We start from the raw sequence: 17,183 nt of genomic DNA, 5'->3' as shown, positions 1-17,183 counted from the left end.
ATGCTCATTAGATAGAGAATTGAATCATTCATCTTTCCACATAATTCATTATTTGACGTGGGACTACGTCTAACCGGAATATATGGGGGGTAAAATGAAAACCTAAACACAGAACATGCAGGAAAAAATGAAAGATTCCGAATGCTTATAACTCGAACATTTCTTACTGGATCGGAAAGACGTTTACATCAATTGATAGGGAATATTTCTACGCATCCATCGCAATTAATAAAATGTTATTTTTCATTAGATAAACAATTGAATAACTGTAAAATGTTAAGCGTTATCTAAACGCGCTAACTACCTCGTTTTGATTGGCCCGATTTACGGTTTCCCCAACACAGCCATCATAACCAAGCAGCCTTGTGGAAATCGGCAATGCAAACACATGAATGTCGGGGGTATGTTTTGTTCCGGCTGAAATGTATTTCCCTAACACAGACTTCAAATCCATGGCATTGCAAATTCATGCAAGTCGGGGGTATTTTTGTTCCGAATGAAACGTATTTCCCCAACACAGGCTTCAGAACCAAGGTGTCTGAGGAAATTGGCATTGCAAATTCATGCAGGTCTGGGGTATTTTTGTTTCGACTGAAATGTGTTTATCTAATACAGACTTCTAAACCAAGGTGTCTGGGAAAATCGGCATTGCAAATAAATTCAAACTGCGAGTACTTTCGAACTCGCTTGCCTTTGTGCAGACTAGAATATCTTTCCGTAACATGATCTTCTAAATTCAGGAACCTGGTAAAATCTTGCAGAGATTAGAGGCGAATGAACTTTCAAGTTTAAAGGCTCTATAATATAAAAAGTATAAGTTGAAGTTGTTGCTTCATGCAAGCCGGAGGTACTTTTGGACTGAGCGCCTGAAGTTCATCAAATCAAGCAAATTCGCGGCTCGAGAAGTACGTACACTTGAGAGATGCAAACTTGAGATGGAAATGTAAAATAAAATAATCGTTTGATAATTCTTCCGTTCACATATTTTGTCCTAGGCATTGTGAGTGAGGTCAATATACCCTTCAATAAGAGTAGCTCATTTAGGAAGTCATGGTGTGCATTTATTATTGATTCTGGCAACACGTCAACGTGGCGAGAAGCTCTGAAACATCGTTGCATAGTCCTCTTTCGATTACGGACCGACCTCGAGGTAAGACGTATGGACTTGCGCAATGAATAAGTGCTCTGATGCGCCGGGTGATTCCTGTCTGGATTTAGGGCCTCACAGGCATCAAACCAAACGTAAAAGAACTGTCATTAAATTTTATTTTAACGGAGAACATAATCTATCACAATGCATGAATTGACATGGCAAAATGAATTACATGGCATTTAGTCAATCTCTTTACTCACAAAGCAAATATATTGAATTCGATTGAAACTGGAAATTGTTTCATTCAATCAAAATTTAATCAATACAAACAAATGATTGCTAAGCTATGCTAGTCCCACGTCAACTTTGCGGTTAAATCATAGATATAACCCACCCATTTTTTCTTGATCGTGACAGAGAAAAGTTATAGACTGAAACGTGAGCATGGGTCAATATAGAAAAATATATAGAATTTTGAAATTAAAACAAAAGTTGTTCGAATAGAGTTATCGAAGTCATTCGCTAGAGAAATATTTCACCTATATTCCAGCCACAATTTGATTAATCGGAAAAGGGTCTGAGAAAAGTTATAGGCCAAGTTGTATGGGAAGGAGTCAACCGCGAGTAATCGGTTTTAGAATTAGGAAATTGTTTATATATAGTTTTAAAAATATAGTTAGAATTCGGTTCCTTAAAACTTATGTAACTGAGCCTGTAAAAATTATAAATAATTTAATTAATAGAAGAAAAATTATAAATAATTTGATTAATCGAAGAATTAAAACGTTCACGAGTTGTACGGGGGAAAGGGTCTGGCTGGCTAAGGAAGTAAAAAGTTAAAAGGAAGTAAAAATTTCTATTGTATAGAAATTTTGACTATTTTTCGAATCCCTATCCATAGGATCTATGGTGAAAAACGTACCTTTCATTTTTTAGCACGCCGTTCTCAATAGCTTTGAGATAAAAAACTGAAAAAAAAATCGAAAGTGCATCTTATTATGATATATCGAGAAATGTAATCAAAAAATAAATTCCTAAAAAATTTAAGTACTAAAAAAAATCTTGAAATATTGATTTTTTTAGTATTAGATTCAGTACTACTATAATTCGTATTTAAATGTGTTCTTACGCCTTTTATAGATATGTGTGATTCTTTTAAGATAATACTCCTATATGGTTCACTTTAAAAGCTATAGTGAAAAAATTAGTTTTTCTTTTTTTTCCCCATTATTAATAGGCTTGGAAATGAGAATTTTAGAAAATACTCAAAGTATATCTACTATGGTGTACCGCGACAAATTATAACAAAATTCTATCCCCTGCGTAAAAAAATCCTGGGTGTATAGAAATTGTTAGAGTTTTCAAAACTGTTTTTCGATGATTATTTATTGAACTATTTATTATCAAATACGAATTCGAAATTTTTCGTTCATACAATAATATCTCAGTACTGAATGGTCCACAACGTTATAGAAATCAAATGATAGATAGTTCATAACGTTAATTGAATTAGCTATCTTTGAAAAAACAGAAAGAAAACGATTTCTCATTTCTTCCCGATATTTTTATCCACTACATCTACATACATCGAAATACAAATTTCTCTGTAAAATATTCCGTGTAAATCTATGTAAATTATGCTTTAAAGAGATTTATATCCTATCTTCATGCGTTGATATTTCACGATTTTAAAGCATTTCAAAAACCGCCTAAAAATTCAGACTTCACACTTTGTTCCTTAATTTTTTTTCGAGTGTGAAAAAGTTCTATTTCTATTTTTGATAAATTTATTAATTTCCCTCCTACAACTTGTATACATTTTGGCCCATACCTTGTCTCAGACTCTTTTCCGGCCAACGAAAATTTGACTGAAGATGGATAAAAGTATTCTCTATCTAATGAGTATTATCTCAAAAATGTCTTTTGGGTCCTTTGAAATAACTTTTTCAATTTTCTTTAAAATAATTTATTTCCCCCATACAAGTTGTATAGGTTTTGGGCTATAACTTTTCTTAGACCCTTTTCCGACCAATGGAAATTTTGCTAAAGATAGATAAAAATATTCTATACGGAATAAGTACTATCTCGAGAATGTGTGTTGGGTCCTTTCAAATAACTTTTTTCAATTTTCTTTAACATAATTAATTTCTTTCATAAAACTCTATTCGAACAACTTTTTTTGATTTTCAAATATCTGTAAATTTTTCTACATTGACCCATGCTCACGTTTCAGTCCATAACTTTTCTCTGTCACGATCAAGACAAAAATGAATTATGTGGAAAGATGAATGATTCAATTCTCTATCTAATGAGCATGATTTTGAAGGTTGTTACTTGATAAACAGTCAATTTATTTCAATTGAAATAATTCTTTATTCATTACATCCAGCAAGACGTTGAACAGAAACTTGCACGCAACAAAAACTTTTATCCACTAATTTCACACAAGTCCGTAAAGAAGGAACCCGCAAGGTGTTAAAGAAAATGATCTAATGATGTTTCAAGGACGCCTCGTTCTAGTTTATGAAATTTTCGGGCATAACTTTTTAAACCATATCGCTAAGGGAAATTTAACTGAAATTGTAACCTAGCATCGTTGCAAAATTAGTAGACCTGACTTTCACGTATCTGTGCCCTCTTAAAGATCGCCAAACCTCAATTTTATAATCAATGTTACATTTAGCATTCTGAAGAATATGGCAGGAAGTGATATGGTGATCTGGATCTCGGTTATTAACATTGGCAGAAGCGAGAAATTTTTGGTTCACTTTGGTTCACTTTGTCTCTGAGTTCAATTTTACACGTCACGTCACGTCAAGTTGTGATGAAAATAAAAATCAAATAAATGTAGGAAATAATGAAAGATTTCGATGGCTTTTAACTCGACCATGTTTCAATAGATCGCAAAGATGTTTACATAAATTGATTAGAAATATTTCTACGCTTCTATCGCAATGAATTAACTATTTTTTTAAATGAACAATTGAAAAATTGTAGAATGTCGAGCATGACCTAAACATATCGTATCCCACGTTTTGATCGACTCGATTAGTGCTTCTAAAACTCTGATAATCATGAGAGCAACTAGAGTACAGCGAAATGTAATTTTAATACATCTCTACTACCACCGCAAAGGCGATCGTAGCTATCCTCAGTGCATATCATTCTACAGTATGCGGGATAATGTTTGCACCATCGTACAAATAAGGTTTGAGTTGCACCTGTACATATAATACTTTTGTTCTCTTCGCATACACGTAAGTTCCAATTCATGTCATAATAGACTCCAAGTAAAAGAAGCCGGTTTGACAGTTGCACCATAACAAAGTGGCTGCGTATTTGTGATTTATCTCACGTGCAAATTTGGCATTTCAATCACCGTGGGAGTGTCCCGGTGGACCGTGAAAAGGGCCATAGACCAAGAAAAGAAAATACAACCATCCGCGGAGGAGGGTTATCGCCGCCAGTGCATTAAATGAGGAAAATGTTACAACTCCGTGCAAATTATTGATGCTGATATTTTCTGGTTCGTTGCAATTCTACAAATTCTCCATTTCATATTTCTTGCCACTTCTCATAGCCGGAATAGTTCACGAATGATTTCTCTATTTCTGAGATTTTTTTTGAGATTTGTATCAGGGTACGTCTTGTTTTTGACTTTTCTACAAAACGTAAGATGTTCTGCGAAAATTTGTTTCAAACAAGAGTTGATCAAAGCAGATAGTAATGAAAATAAGAAAATAAAATATCTGTCTGTGTTTTCGCTTAAGTGCCACATAAAACTACTATTGTAATACGTCAAAAACGATTAGTAGAGTTCAGATGTATCAAATAATAATATCAGTAATATTGTTCAAAAAATTACAAAAATATAATTGAATAACATGGTGGTGTTATTGATTTTACCTCTAACCGGAAGATATAGATTGTGAAATTAATGCTAAATTATAAAAGCTTATAAAGTTATGCTAATTTATGTTTATGCTAAATTTGTGTAGTGACAGTTATTCAAATATAATTCATCTTTTCAAAAGCAATCAAAATAAAATTATTTATTCTATTCGTCTTTAACTCTATTTTCAACTTCTGTTCGATTGAAATAGTTTCTAATTTTCTTATAATGTTTAGAATCAAACCAAAATTTTAGGGTAGTTTTATACATATATTTACTTCAAAAATCAAAAGAAAAGTTAATCGATGGAGCCTTGAGTGTAAAATTGAACGCATTTTCGCTTGATACCCTCCATCAAAGTCTTTACAGTGTCATCCGGTACCAGTTTCTCAGTTTTTTTTTCCATTTTCTTAACATGTCCTTCTCGTCTTTGACTGTTTTCTTGCTCTTCCGAAGTTCCCGCTTCATTATTGCCCAGTACTGCTCCACCGGGCGCAGCTCCGGACAGTTTGGCGGGTTCATGTCCTTTGGAACAAAATGGACAGAATTGGCCTCTTACCACTCCAGGACACTTTTAGAATAGTGGCATGATGTCAAATCTGGCCAAAATAGCGGAGCTTCGTCGTGCTGCTGCAAGAACGGCAAAAGGCGCTTCTCGAGGCACTCAGATTTGTAGATCTCGCCATTTCTTGTGCCCTTTGTCACGAAAGGCTCGTTCCTCAGTCCGCTAGAGCAGATGGTCTGCCAAACGAGATATTTGAAGACGAATTTCGACATTTTCCTCTTCTTAAATTTGTCGTCCACATCGAACTTGCTCTTGCCGGTGAAAAACTCCAACCCCGGAATTTGCTTAAACTCGGCTTTTATATACGTTTCGTCGTCCATCACACAGCAGCCATATTTTGTCAGCATCTTCTCGTAGAGCTTCCGTGCCCGAGATTTAGCCGTCGATTGTTGCCGCTCATCGCGGTTTGGGAAGTTCTGTACCGTGTATGTATGTAGTCCAGCTCTCTTCTTTGCATTCTGGACGTAGCTCTGCGACATGCCGATCTTTTTCGCTAAATCACGGCTTGAGACGTTGGAATTTGCTTTAATCATCCGCTTCACCTTTCTCTCCGTCTTTTTGTTCTCCGGTCCCGGTTTTCTTCCAGCTCCTTCCAGCCGTGGTCCAACGTCAACCGCTCCTGGAACCGCTTCAACACTCTGGAGACGATTGAATGATGAATGTTCAACATTTTTCCCAACTGCCGGTGCGACAGGTCAGGAAATTCCAGGTGTTGGGAAAGAATTTGTTCTCTCGACTCGCGTTGGTTCACCTACATTTTCGTTGAATCGAAAAACTGGACTTCGAGTTTGACAACATGTAGCAATACGCACAATGAGAAAGTGTGCAAAATATGGTTGATTTTTACCCAATGGTAAAAAAGTTATGCCCTGTTGAATGTGTCGCAATAATTTCGTGTTCGCCCTTTATTTGAACCAAGTCAATGAAATTTTGTTTTGGGGCTTCGAGGGTAAATTAATATTTTTCCAGATACAGCACGGACTCGATTATATACAGTTTCTGATTTCGTTTCACTGTATATAGTCGAATCCTGTATATAATCGAGTAAAAAAAAATATTTTTTTTATTTTTTTTGCATGTATTTTTGGTTTTTTGGAAATAAAAGAGGGATTTGATTTTTGATCCATCACCTCAAAGTCAGAAAACACCTTTTCCACATGACAAAAAGAAATTTATCCAGATTCTCTCAGGATGTGATAGACGATCATATTTGATGAGCAAAATCTTTCTACGCATATGTTCGAATTTCAACAATGACAGAGTTATAGAACTTTTTTTTTTGTTTTGGAATCAGTTGCTTTAAACTGGCTTTACATTAAAAATTACACTACGGAAGACAATTCTGTTGCTTACATTAGAAAGATGAGAAAATTTAGTATAGGATACAGTAGTAGAACATATAAATTAGTGGATTTCAATAACATTTTGGAAGTGAAAAACTTAAAAGGTAATAATTTTTAATGTGTTACTATTAATTTCATCTAAAAAGTTTATATTAAACTAGGTTGTTTATATACTGTATACTTTATATACTTTATAATTTGTTTTTTGACACCCAACTTCTATCTATCTTATCGATATAAACAATTCCTGGTGAAAATTCAGGCAAAATCTTTAAAAATCACGATATTTACCCCTCTGTACACGTAATAATCACTTAAATTACACCTTAACGTTGAAAGGTTACATTTCTTCTTGAAATAAGTCAATATTAAAAATATAAAAAAAATATTTATTTCCCAAACTGTATATAATCGAGTGCGACCTGTATCGGTAACATAATAAAATTAATATCATGTTATTATCACTTCGCGATCTCGAACAGTTGGTTGGGATAATCTGGAGTTGATATTAAAACTTCAGCAATGTATCAAGTTCAAAATTGGTTTCAAATAATAAACATTGTTAGCTATTTGACTAAAACTTGTCATGCCATCTTTTGCCATTTGTCTGCAGTTCTATCGATAAGTGACTGAATTTTTGCTTAACTTGATGTTTATTTTTTAATTTAGCTGAAATTGATATGAATTCCTGGCTGAGATTACGCTAGTGAAACCAAAACCTAAAATATAGTCTAGTATTTTGATAAAATTTTTCAAAACTACAATTGAGATTGTATGAAATTTAATGGCAATTTTACAAATATTGAACTACAATTCAACATATTTGGCCAAATTGACGATATTCAGAGTTTTTTTTTTCATAAACCGGAAGCAGTGCTTAGCTTCAGACTAATTTTCTGTCTTTTCTCTTGCTTAAATTTGCCTGCTTTCGGTTTCGAATAAAGTTCCAAGTTTCAAAACTGTTTTAAAATTTAAATTCAACAGACCAAGATGAATGAATCTGCTTACTGCAGAATACTTTTTATAAGCCAGATGAATCAGAACAGTAAGAGAGTGAGAATAAGAGAAAGAGAGAAGGAGAGAAAGAGAGAAAGAGAGACAGAGGATAAGAGAAAGAGAAATAAATTATAGGAGGTTGTGTCCAAGATACGACCGCATTGTTGACGTAGAACTACGCTGTTATTCTATATAAGTCGCTTATTCATACCTTCGGATATTATTCTATAATGCTGTGAAATTTTAGAAACAGCTGCTTAGTAGAATAATCTCTGAAATGGTTTTTTCATTGTAGAATTTGTTGACGATAATTAATTGATGATTCATTTTTGCCCTCGCAAAACAACACACTAGCTAGTCGTAAGTCGCAATTTATTTCATGTCAATGCAATGAAAATTTACCTCGAACGCTTTTCTTTTTTTTTGCCTTTTTCGCAATTGACATAGACTCGGCTAGACTCGATTATATACATGTTGCACCAGCACCATTATTCCACATCTCATAGCTACATCAATATATCTTTGGCACCGCATGGAAACAATAACAATGACAACACTTGCAAGTATTAAATATCATGCTACATGTTATTTAGTATTGCCTTAAAGGAATCGCACCGCTAGGCATCGTTCGTACAACGCAAACCAAGCACCAAACAAGCGTTCGCCATAGCATGCATACAGAGCCATACATTGGTGGCTTGAAACTACTAGGAATATAAAACACTTCTCATCATTTTGCGCTTTTCTCAAAAGAAACGCTTCTGTTAATATTACTGGCCTCGAAAAAAGTTGTATTTCTTTCTCATGCTCGAGAGAAGCGCAACTATCACTCTTAGTGGAGGAAGTTTTGCTACTGGCAAGCGAAACCACATAAAAAAATCCAGAACGACATTTACTTTCTCGATGACTAAACAAGCGAAATATACTCTTTTTGTTAATAACAACCTCGAAAACAGTAGCAATGCTTCATAGCGCTAATGCAATCCTAGCTGAAGGCAGTTTTGCAACTGGCACGCGAACCCAAATAACTTATAATATTCCAGTAAGACATTCAAGATGCTTGGTATTCCCCAAATATTTTTTTGACGCACAACCTTATGATGACGGAAAACAAACAATGTTAACTGCTTAGAAAAGACTGAATTATGCCACTAAGCTTGTACTCTGCTGTAACACCCATCGATGCGAATTCGCTGATGAGTTTGTCAAGAGCGACCGCCTTCACCACAAGCGGGGAGAGCTTGATTTTGGTTGCTGCCTGGGTAACGGCGTTTACATTTTCGACCGACGCGCCGAAATCGCCTACTTCGCTGTTGTGCGATGCGGTGTCACACTCGCGAAGGCTCGGTTCAGTGTGAGCGCTTTTCACTGCACCAACATCGGGTGCATCATTGGATGACGCTTGCCTCGAAATATTATTGCCCCTGGCAATGCGTTCGTTTTTTGCAGGGCTCGAGCCTGCCTCCCTCTTCTTCTTGCTCATCATACCCTACGCGAAGCGTCCAATTATGACGCGGAAAGAAGAACACACGATACGAATAACGCGAAAAACGAACAGAAAAACCAAACGACGATATCCAAGTTGGATTACCACTGGTGGGGTCCAATCTTAGATCGAAGCGCAGCGAAAGCAAAGTGAACTGGATTGCTCAACAGTCCGATGCCGAATGAAAGTTTTCCTCAGCGAGATCCACTGTTTATACTCTAGTCAAGTATTCCCCTTCATTCTGCTACTATTCCTTTGTTCAAGGAGACTTGAAACCCTACGATTTCCCCTCCGTTGGTCGTCGATAAGTTGCCCGTAATTGACAGGTCTGTTCGGGAAAGCACACAAATGGACAGAACAAATGTATGGGAAAATGGAAACGCCTCAAGTTTTCATGAATTTTAACCATTTACAAACCAGGGGATTCTAATGTATAGCATATTAAACAAATCTTACGGAATTTCCGATTCGTTTAGTATGTGAATCGCCAAAATCCGTTCGCGGCAAAAATAGTTATTAACGTTAACTTTATTTCATAAAAACGTGACCTGTTTTCTGATTTGGCACCCTTAATGAAAGACGTAGTTCTACGTCAAAAAGAGAGAGAAATGATCGGTGCAGCATGGCAATGCAATGTGGTTCATAATACTTGCTGGAACAAGCACCACAATACCCGATTAACTAACCTACGTATCCACTGGATTGAGAACTATGTCGGAAATTCTAGCGTCGACTACATGCCTCCACCGTTACGGCGATTATGTAGAAATGTAGAAAATAAAACGTCGAAAATCACCTTGTTTTTTGTCCTAACTTTATTTTTCCGCGATTTCTGAGGCACTGAAACCTCGTAGAATATATTTTGCAGAAAACTGTAGGTGAGCTACTAACTAATAGAGTCTTGTGTTTCATTTCGCATCAGATATTTAATTATTTTCATGGGACAATGTGTCTTTTGAATGATACAATTGAGCTTTAGTCTGTTCATCTTGTCGTAGGCATAATCATAATTTCCTGTCAAGATTGTCCATTTTGTACAACTCGTGAAGTGTGCGTCGTACATCTCAAAACATATAAACATAGGCTCGACTTTTCTTCCGGCCGCAATCCAGCAGATATCCGACATCTCGAAACACAACCAATTAATTAGCCCACTTTAATGCACTCTTAAATCTACCCTTCAAGAGCCCCTCTCAAACACATGTCGAACGACAAGTGGCCGAAACTAAGCTCCAATTTGCGGTCGTACTCAATGGAAAGCGCAACAAGCGGAAAACATCTGGCCTCGAGTCATCACACTTCCTTATGGGCCAAACCGCTGCACGCAGCACCCAGCAGCCTCTCAAGCCAATGCAAAAGCTCCGGAAGTCCGCTCGGTTGATGTTGGTCGGATCAGCAGATCTCCGTCCGTCTGTTTGTGTTCGATTGTTACAGCCGAATCGTATGTAAAAACCGGCTCCTCCCTTTCCCCGCTGCGGCGGCTGCTGCGGAACTACCAATCATTTGTATGTTTAATCTTTCCGATGAGACCATGTGATCTTGGACTTGAAAACAGGCAACGAACGGAGAAGGAGGCGAAAAAACAATGAGTTTTCACGATACACTCGTCGCGGCCAAGTTCACAGCCACACATCCATTGACGGGCATCACGCGGAACTGCAAGAGCCGCGCTAGGAAGTGATCACACGAGATCATCGGATTGGGATCTACGAAAATAGACAAGACGGTAACCCAGAGGTGATGTGAAAATCCACGAAGCATGACGTTTTGGGGCGCGGCACTTAGGTCATTAATTTGTGTTTATCTGTGGGGTGATACGGTAGTGGACAGACACGGTGCCCTATTTTTCGAGGTTAGTACGAACGACTTTTGCTATTTTGAAACTTTGGGAAATCGACGCAGTTGCAATTGACATTTATATCATTTTGTTGTGTCATCAACAAATTTGACACTTGTTGTCAAATTTTTAAACTCGATCGGCCAGTCAGCGTTATAAGATCCCTATAGCGAGCTGTGGAATATGTGGAATATGAAAGATCACCCAATAATTGTCATATTTTTTCAAATTTACATTCCAACGAGTTATTTGATTAAAACATATTGCTTTAACCAAAAATTGAGAAAAAAAACAAAACAACATTTTGCGCGAAACATCTATCTCGGGCACTCGAATACTAAAGTTCTAAATCAAAACTTTTTTTTCACAGAACAACAGGAACTGAACAAAAAAATATTAAAAATTAGAATAGTTATTGGCTGGTAAAGTGAAATGCTCGCTAAAATGGCTATAACTTAGTAAATAATGAGATTTTTGAAAAGTCCTCTCTAGGGTATATTCTTGAATGTCTAAAATTCAGAGATATTTAAAATTTCTAGAGTAGAATAACGCCTGAAGGGAACAAAACTTGTGTTCATTTTTTTAGAAATATGTTTCTTTATTTTTTTTTTTTTTTATAAATTCGTTTATTTTTACAGGCTCAGTTACGTAAGTTTAAAGGAGCCGAAATCTTAAATATATTTTTAAAACTATATATATGAACAATTTTCTTAAATCTATGGTTAGTAATGTGGGAAACCGATTACTCGTGGTGGACTCGAGATTAAAAGGGTGACATTTTCTCAGGAAAAGGATGGGGTATAAGGAAATTATTACAATGTTGATAATCACACACACTCAATTCTTAAATCTATTCGTACATCAGTTGTGAATTTACATTTCATTCTTCTGTTTATAGCAAGCGGACCAATTACTCACAAAGGAAGAAATGGAGGGTATAAGGATATAAGGATAATCACACACGAACATCGATAGATTTAAGGAAAACATATATTTGGGACATGTAATCAAGGTCTAACCGAGCCAACACATCTCTCACCGGCACATTGGGCTGCCTTCCTCTAGCCCGAAGGGAGTTCTCTAAATTCGATCTGGCTACAAGATACACCTCACACGACCAAACAACGTGTTCGATGTCGTGGTAACCTCGGCCACAAACGCAGATATTGCTGCCGGCCAGATTGAAACGAAAGAGTAGCGCGTCTAACGAACAGTGATTGGACATGAGTCGGGAGAAGGTGCGAATAAAGTCCCGACTCAAGTCCAGACTTTTGAACCATGGTTTGAGGCTAACCTTAGGGATAATCGAGTGAAGCCACCGGCCCAATTCATCTTCGTTCCATTTGCGTTGCCAGTTAGCGATGGTATTTTTACGGACTAAAGAGTAAAATTCATTGAAGGCGATTTGACGCTGATATATATCGCCTTCAATCGCACCTACCTTTGCTAATGAGTCAGCCCTCTCATTACCCGGAATTGAGCAATGAGAAGGGACCCACACAAAGGTAATGACATAACAGCGTCTGGATAAAGCACTCAAAATTTTTCGTATTCTCTCAAGGAAGTACGGCGAGTGCTTTTCCGGCCTCACTGAACGGATAGCTTCGACAGAGCTAAGACTATCCGTTACAATGTAATAGTGTTCAACAGGTCGTGAGGCGACGCTGTCCAGCGCCCAATGAATTGCTGCCAATTCAGCAATATACACTGAGCAAGGATTCTGAAGACTGTGTGAGGTGCTAAAAAATTCGTTGAACACTCCAAATCCTGTGGACTCATTTATAGTGGACCCATCAGTAAAGTACATATTATCACAATTGATACCCCTATATTTTTCATCGAAGATCGTTGGAGCGATCCTCGATCGTTGGTAATCTGAATATCCATGGATATCTTGCTTCATGGACAGATCAAAATGCACAGAGGAATTGATGTAGTCAGGGAAACAAACACGGTTGGGAATATACGAAGAAGAATCAACCTGCATGGAGATGAATTCATGATATGAACTCATGAATCCGGAGTGAAAATTTAGCTCGATCAGCCGCTCAAAATTTCCGATCACCAATAGGTTCATGACCTTACACCGGATGAAGAACCGAAGAGATAATAAATTGAAGCGATCTTTTAGTGGGAGTAGGCCTGCCAAAACCTCGAGACTCATGGTATGCGTTGAGGGCATACATCCCAACGCAATACGGAGACAAAGATACTGAATTCGCTCGAGTTTAATTAAGTGTGTTTTGGCAGCTGATTGAAAACAGAAACTGCCATACTCCATCACTGAGAGAATAGTTGTTCTATACAACATTATAAGATCTTCGGGATGGGCTCCCCACCAGGTGCCGGTAATTGTACGGAGAAAATTTATTCTTTGTTGGCATTTTTTACTCAGATACCTAATATGGGCCCCCCAAGTACATTTGGAGTCGAACCAGACCCCAAGATACTTGAATGACATAGCATGAGTGATCGGTTTACCCAAAAGTTGAAGCTTTGGTTTTGCTGGTCTATGCTTCCTAGAAAAAACCACCATCTCTGTTTTCTCCGTGGAGAATTCGATCCCTAGCCCAATGGCCCAGGTTGAAAAATTGTTCAAAGTATCTTGTAAGGGTTCTTGTAGGTCGGATTCTGTTGATCCTACGACAGAGACCACTCCATCATCTGCAATTTGTCTTAGGCTGCAATTTTGTGTAAGGCAATTGTCGATGTCGCTTACATAGAAGTTGTACAAAAGGGGGCTTAAACATGAGCCCTGGGGGAGGCCCATGTAAGAGACCCGACTTACTGCCGAATCTCCGTGAGAAAAGTTCAAATGCTTCTCACAAAGCAAGTTATATAACATATTATTCAATAGAGGCGGCAGACCCCGAGAGTGTAATTTGTCTGTCAAAACCTCTATTGAAACAGAATCAAAGGCCCCCTTTATATCCAAGAATACTGAAGCCATTTGTTTTTTTCCGGCGTAAGCCATTTGAATTTCTGAAGAAAGCAACGCAAGACAATCATTCGTCCCCTTGCCCCTGCGGAACCCATATTGTGTATCTGAGAGTAGGCCATTCGTTTCAACCCATCGATCAAGGCGAAACAAGATCATTTTCTCCAACAATTTCCGTATACAAGACAGCATTGCTATTGGGCGGTACGAATTGAAGTCGGACGCGGGTTTTCCGGGTTTTTGAATAGCTATAACTCGTACTTGTCTCCAATCATCTGGAACAATATTATTCTCCAGAAACCGATTGAATAAGTTCAACAAGCGATGTTTCGCCACATCAGGGAGGTTTTTCAGCAAGTTGAACTTAATTCTATCCGATCCCGGAGCAGAATTGTTACATGAAAGCAGAGCAAGAGAGAATTCTACCATCGAAAACTCGGAATCAAGATCGCACCTACCTTGTGGTATATCTCGAACAATTTTTTGGACAGGAGCGGAATCAGGACAAACCTTCCGTGCAAAATTAAAAATCCATCGATGTGAATATTCTTCGCTTTCATTCGTTGAAGAGCGATTTCTCATGTTTCGAGCCACTTTCCATAATTTTTTCATTGACGTTTCTCGTGACAAACCTCCCACGAAATTTCGCCAATAAGCACGTTTTTTCCCTTTGATCAAGTTTTTAAATTGATTTTCAAGGTCCAAATACGTCTGAAAATTTTCAGGGGTTCCACGTTTCCGAAAAGCTTTGAATGCGTTCGATTTATCCTGATAAAGCTTGGAACATTGGCTATCCCACCATGGATTGGGAGGCCTTCGACGAATAGTGGAGCCTGGGATGGGTTTCGTTTGAGCGCGAACCGCGCTGTCATAGATCAAACGAGAAAGGAAGTTATACTCCTCCAATGGAGGTAAACCATCTCTGGAATTGATGGCTAGAGCAATCGCGTCCGCATATTTTTTCCAGTCAATGTGTCTTGTGAGGTCATATGCCATGTTTATAGATTCAGAAAAATTCGACCCAATGGTGATGGAAATTTTGATTGGCAAGTGATCACTACCGTTGGGGTCCTGGATTACATTCCACTTGCAATCTAACGATAGTGAATTCGAGCAAAGCGAGAGGTCAAGAGCACTTGGGTTAGCAGGAGGTTTAGGTACACGTGTTGTTTCCCCAGTGTTCAAAAGTGTCATATTGAAGCTGTTACAAAGATCATATATCAACAGTGAACGATTGTCGTCGTACTGTTCCCCCCAGGCAGTTCCGTGAGAATTGAAGTCTCCCAAGATCAATCGTGGCTCAGGAAGGAGTGAGCACATGTCAACAAGTTGCTTGCGGCTAACCGCAGCTCTCGGAGGCCAATACAAGCTGACAATACAGAGGTCTTTTCCTCTGATGTTTGCATGACAAGCAACAGCTTCAATCCCTCCAATAGGTGGAAGGTCAATTCGAAAAAATGAGTGGCACTTATTGATCCCCAATAGCACCCCTCCGTATCTGTCATCACGGTCCAAGCGTATAATATTAAAATCGTGGAAAGAGAGATCATCTCGCGAAGAAAGCCAAGTTTCGGACAGAGCAAAAACATCACAATTGAAGTTATGAATTAAAAATTTGAATGTATCCAATTTAGGGATAAGACTACGACAATTCCACTGTAAAACAGTGATATCTCCGACCTCTCTATTTGAATTAGACATCAAGAGAGATAATCATTGCAAGGAGGGGCCATGTTTGCATCAATTGTTGCAAAATTGTCTTTAATACTGGAAGCATTGATATGACAATGGTTCTGATGGAGTCGGAAACATTAAAGCATGTGAAGATTTGAGCCACAAGGTCAGTCAACTTTATAAATCCCGATTGGGAAGTTGAACTGGACGGTAAAATAGGGACAGTTGGGGTTTTTGATGTCCCTTCGAGTGCTGGGTCGTTCGAAGGTGAATTATTCCCACGGAAGCCAGGAGGAACCTGATTTTGCTTGTCCGCTGCACTCGATTTTTTAGGCATGCTAACAGAGGGTATAACCGGAGGGGCTTGTCCTTGAACTTTGGGAGTGGTCACATTTTTGCGCCGGGGATTCCCTTGGAAGATGTACGGTGTGCCCTCGTTAGCTGTATCCGCTTCCATTTCGTCAACTGGCAGCGAAGCGAAGACATTGTTTGCGGTTAAAGGTTGTTGCTGTTGGGCCAATGGAGAAGCGCCCTTCAAAATTTCCGCAAAAGTGCGCTTCGAGCGTTCCTTTAAAGAGCGCTTCTGCTTCTCCCAGCGACTCTTGTAAGTTTCACAAGCCGAGAGCACGTGCGGATTTCCTCCGCAATATGGACACTTTTGCTCAATCGCACTGCAGGATTTGTCCACATGTTGCTCTCCGCAAGTGGCACAGCGCTCCTTGTTGGCGCAGTAAGCTGCTGTGTGACCAACTGACTTGCATTTCAGGCAAGTCATGGGCTTTGGCACGAAGAGTCGCAGCGGTAGCCTCAATTTGTCCACCATAACGTAGTCAGGGAGGGCGGAGCCAGCAAAAGTGACTCTAAACGAGTCGGACGGCGTAAATTTCGATTCTTTCCCTTCCTGGGAGACTTTGCCGAGTTGTCGGCATTCTATGATTTTAACCTTAATCAAAGGCAGCTTTTTAAATCTGCCATCTCCTTCCATAATTGATTTGCACGTCAGACCCGTTTCGGTTATCACCCCCGAGATTTCTACGTCATGGGAAGGCACGTAGACACGATATTCCAGGGTAAACCTCTGGTCGACGACAATACCGTTTGCGTCTTTCCGATCAGCCACGACAACACGCAGTTTGGTCGGTCTAACCTTCGTAATTTCTGTCACGGAGGAGTATCTTGCCAGATCTTTCATGATCTGAATAACATTAAGTGCTTTTCCGTTTGGCTTAGGCCTGAAGAAAACAACCCACGGACCAGTTCCAGGTGCATCTTCAGGATAGACCTTGACACGTGGAGAGAAGACAACAGGAGGAGAAGGAGATGACGAGGATTGAAGGGGATCGGGGACAACAGGATGGG

General features: G+C 38.5%; 1 protein-coding gene across 4 annotated transcripts in view; it reads right to left on the bottom strand.

Annotated features, from left to right (window-relative positions):
• LOC129769835 (uncharacterized) overlaps positions 1-17,183 on the bottom strand; it is a 427,637-nt gene that overhangs the window by 103,157 nt on the left and 307,297 nt on the right. The window contains exon 3 of one of the 4 annotated variants that reach the window (XM_055772319.1): positions 2,016-2,061. The exons of the other annotated variants lie outside the window; for them this stretch is intronic. The gene's annotated coding sequence lies outside the window, so the exon portion shown is untranslated. The remainder of the gene's footprint in view (positions 1-2,015; positions 2,062-17,183) is intronic. 4 annotated transcript variants of the gene reach the window in all.

Source organism: Toxorhynchites rutilus, chromosome 2 (genome assembly GCF_029784135.1).
Source record: "Toxorhynchites rutilus septentrionalis strain SRP chromosome 2, ASM2978413v1, whole genome shotgun sequence".
In the NCBI taxonomy this organism is placed as follows: domain Eukaryota; kingdom Metazoa; phylum Arthropoda; class Insecta; order Diptera; family Culicidae; genus Toxorhynchites; species Toxorhynchites rutilus.
Note: the sequence above shows the minus strand (reverse complement) of the source record. Positions and strands in the feature narration are given on the sequence as shown.